Source organism: Austrofundulus limnaeus, unplaced genomic scaffold (genome assembly GCF_001266775.1).
Source record: "Austrofundulus limnaeus strain Quisiro unplaced genomic scaffold, Austrofundulus_limnaeus-1.0 Scaffold1, whole genome shotgun sequence".
NCBI classification, from domain to species: domain Eukaryota; kingdom Metazoa; phylum Chordata; class Actinopteri; order Cyprinodontiformes; family Rivulidae; genus Austrofundulus; species Austrofundulus limnaeus.
In genome coordinates, this window is record NW_013952403.1 from 10429060 (window position 1) to 10432432 (window position 3373).

The following is a 3373-nucleotide window of genomic DNA, read 5'->3' on the forward strand; positions in this document are numbered from 1 at the left end:
GTGGTGGGGGGTGGGAGTGGGGGCACTGATTGGTGGGCCTGATGGATAGAGCTTCATCAGAGCTAAACAACAAATAAAATCTGAAGCTCATGTGTTTAATAGTTTTTGAGCAATAACACTTTTTGTACGTTGAGATACCCCTTTTTCAGATAAATTGGGGGTCTGGGGGGGCACTGATGATGGGCCTGGTGGATAGAGCACCATCAGAGCTAAACAACAAAAGAAATCTGAAGCTCCTATGTTGAACAGTTTCTGAGTTATAAGCTTTTTTGCATGTTCTGACATCCCCTCTTTGAAAAGAACCCCCTCCTCAAATATGAGGTCTATCGTAAAACCGTTGGCTGGTGCAGTGTAGGTCAGACTCACCTACAGTCCTGCCAAATTTCGTGTTGATTGGTGCAGCCGTTTTTGTGCTACGGTTGACCAAAAACCACTGAAAAAAAAAAAATAAACAGTACGAAAACAATATGACCCCCGCTCACACTTCACGTGCGGGGTTCATAATAAGTTGATGTAAGTGAAATTAGTCCTATTTGTGTCTGTGTGGTTGTGTGCCACATGTGGTTTTGCTTTATGCCTTATTATTATCATTGGTACCTTAAAGCAAAACAGAAGCTGCAACAATATACTGTAAATAAAGCGTAAAATACATTTGTTAAGCTTGTTTTGGTAAATCAAAGCTCAACATTTCAGCATGTGTCTGTGTGTTGGTTATAAGCGAAGCATCTCACTGAAACATAAACAGATAAAGTAATAAGTTGATAAAGTCTACAACAGGAAATGTAAAGTTGTAACGGCAAAGCATTTACTGACTTATCAGCACAGCATCATCCTTCCTTTTAGCAACAGGACAGGCCCACACCCTTCCTTTACTGAAGCCACAGCGGGGAAGAGAAATGGTGGCACTTTCTTTTGGTTGATTTACTGAAATCTTGACTTGTTTTGATTCATAATCTCAGAGTGCATTGAGGCTTCGTGACCTCTCTGTGTTACCTCTACCAGCCAAAACTTTTACATTTTTTAGACTTGAGTTTCGGGAAGTTCTGCATCCAAAAGAAATACATCAATAATTTATGGCAGGTGAGAGTCAGGCATCTTGTGAAACATTTTAAAATCAAATTTCCAAGAAGTTGGTTCAGATTTTGCCATGATGTAATTGCATGCAAAACAATAAATACAACAGACAGCAAAGCATAATTTACATATAAAAAGCTAAACATAAACTTGTGTTACACTCTGTTCTTTAGAAACTGAAAGATGTGCCAACAAAGCATCAGCAGCAGCAAATCTAGAACATGAAATAAACTGCAAACAACGGTCTCAACATTCTCAGACTTTCATTTTTAATCTATAAAAGAAAAATCTGTTTTTACCTGGCGTTAGCACATCTTCTCCTTAAATCGACAGCATGCAAGGAGTGAAGAATCTAAGTTAATCACTGGGGATCTCATTCTCTAGCAGATTCAAAAACAGAGTCAGGATCAACCCTTCCTCTCCTTCTCATGTAAGTGTGCATGTCAAAAGTTGCCTGTGCTGTTTGAAAAGTCAGCGTTACTCGCAGGCGATGGTGTGGTTTGACAGTGCAAGCGGAGGAGAGCCCATCTGCTGTGGGCTGCTCTCACACTGAGGGAAACAAGAGAGGAAAGGGGAAGCTCGGCCTTCTCACCGTTTTGCAGATTTTTTTTTTTAACTGAGTCCCAATAGCAACTGAGCAATAAGAAAGAACAAGAGTATGATGGAGTCAACACAGAAATGCATCTGTCTCACCTTCGAAACGGTGCGGAGCTCCAATAAGCAAGTGGTCTGTGAGCAGCGGACCTTCGCCTTTCGGTACACGGCTCTGCTGTCATATTATAAACAGCATGAATGTTGAGTCATCTTGAATTTGAAGTGGTGCAAAAACACAAGCCTGCTTCCTCTATCTGAAGCACTACTTCCTTTTAGAAAAGCTAATTAAAAAAACAACATATTTTACTCTCGTGGGGTCACGCCCAGAGAAATGAAGAGTCTCTGCATGTGGCAGGCGTGGGCAAGCATTATTTAACTTTGAAAATAGAACCTGCAGTTTGGTTTCATTTCTCTGCATTCAGCTCAACCTTTAAAAGTAGGACAGGCAAACATGCAGAACCTACTGCACGCTACAGTGTGGAAAGTCTCATGCTTTTACAGTTTTTATCGATTGCTTTGATCTGTTTGAAGAAACTAGGAACCTCTCAGTCTTCATCATCACCATCTCAGCAAAGCAGAAAACACCTCTTACAAATATGTTAACCCACTCTCATTGGATTGACACAGTTTTCCTGTCCTTTTTCAAAACTGTTAACGCAGATGTCATTCAAGAAGTCCAAACTCCGTTTTAGCTGTGGTTACAGAACAGAAACTAAATGCTCCAAGCTCTTAGAAACTCCTCAGTATGAAATCACCGAAAGCACCTGTTTGACACTTCTTCACAGAATTTTTCAATTTGCAATCAGTCTGCAGGCCTGTGTTGTTCTCTTATACTCTTATAGTTTAGGCCTACTATAGATTTTTGTTCTTTACTGTAAAAGACTGCGTTTTGTATTTACCTAATTTCTCATAGAGTAAAGGATTTATTTTTATTTCCATGTATTCTCTGTTGGAATATTTAATTTGTCAGGCACACTCTCAATAAAAGAATGTAATCAATAAAATTTGCATCAAACCATATCTGCTTCTGGATGCATTTTTTGCAAGAGGGCAAATTTGACTACAAACGGCACTGGCATGTAAGCTACGTACAGTCATAGGCTACAATGACAAGCAATGGTGCACTGATTCACACATGAGTGCTGTATTTTGTATTTTGTTGACCATTGTGTAATGATTGATTGGAGGTGCTCATACATTGTGTCAAAGTTGAATTGTTTGAAGGCAAAATTTGCTTTTGTTCCGTATTTTAAATGTTTTGGCACAGTTAGTGCCTTTTGCAAACAACATGTGTCATTTTGAGCACTGGGGCACTGTTTGGGCCTCTGCGTTAACTGTTTTGAAAATGTGGATTTTGAGTTGATGGCTGCATCCAAGCAATCAATAAAAACTAAACTAACTTCATGTGCACCAACTGGCCACTAGATGTCAGGACAGGACATCTAAACAGTAACCAGCTGACTGTTTTCTGTTTTCTCTTTTGAAAATTACACCAACCTTCTTCACATAAACCATTCAAAACACTTGCATAAATAAAAACTCCCACTCCACTTATTTCCTGTGTTTTGATCTGCAGCTGAAGCCTCCACTAACCTCAAATCCTGAAGTCTCTTTGCTGTCAAGCGTCTCTGTTGTTAGATACAGTCACTTAGAGGAAAGGCATCATTAGGTGAGTAGATTTTTTGTTTTCTGTTCATATTTTGCA

The 3373-nt window shown here is 39.5% G+C and overlaps 1 protein-coding gene across 2 annotated transcripts in view; it reads right to left on the bottom strand.

Annotated features, from left to right (window-relative positions):
- p2ry10 (P2Y receptor family member 10) overlaps positions 1-2467 on the bottom strand; it is an 11693-nt gene extending 9226 nt beyond the window's left edge. Inside the window, exon 1 of one of the 2 annotated variants that reach the window (XM_014003646.1) lies at positions 1768-2467. The gene's annotated coding sequence lies outside the window, so the exon portion shown is untranslated. Of the gene's footprint in view, positions 1-1373 lie in introns of both variants that reach the window. The other variant, XM_014003637.1, reaches the window with a different exon arrangement.
- Between the last annotated feature and the right edge of the window lie 906 nt (positions 2468-3373).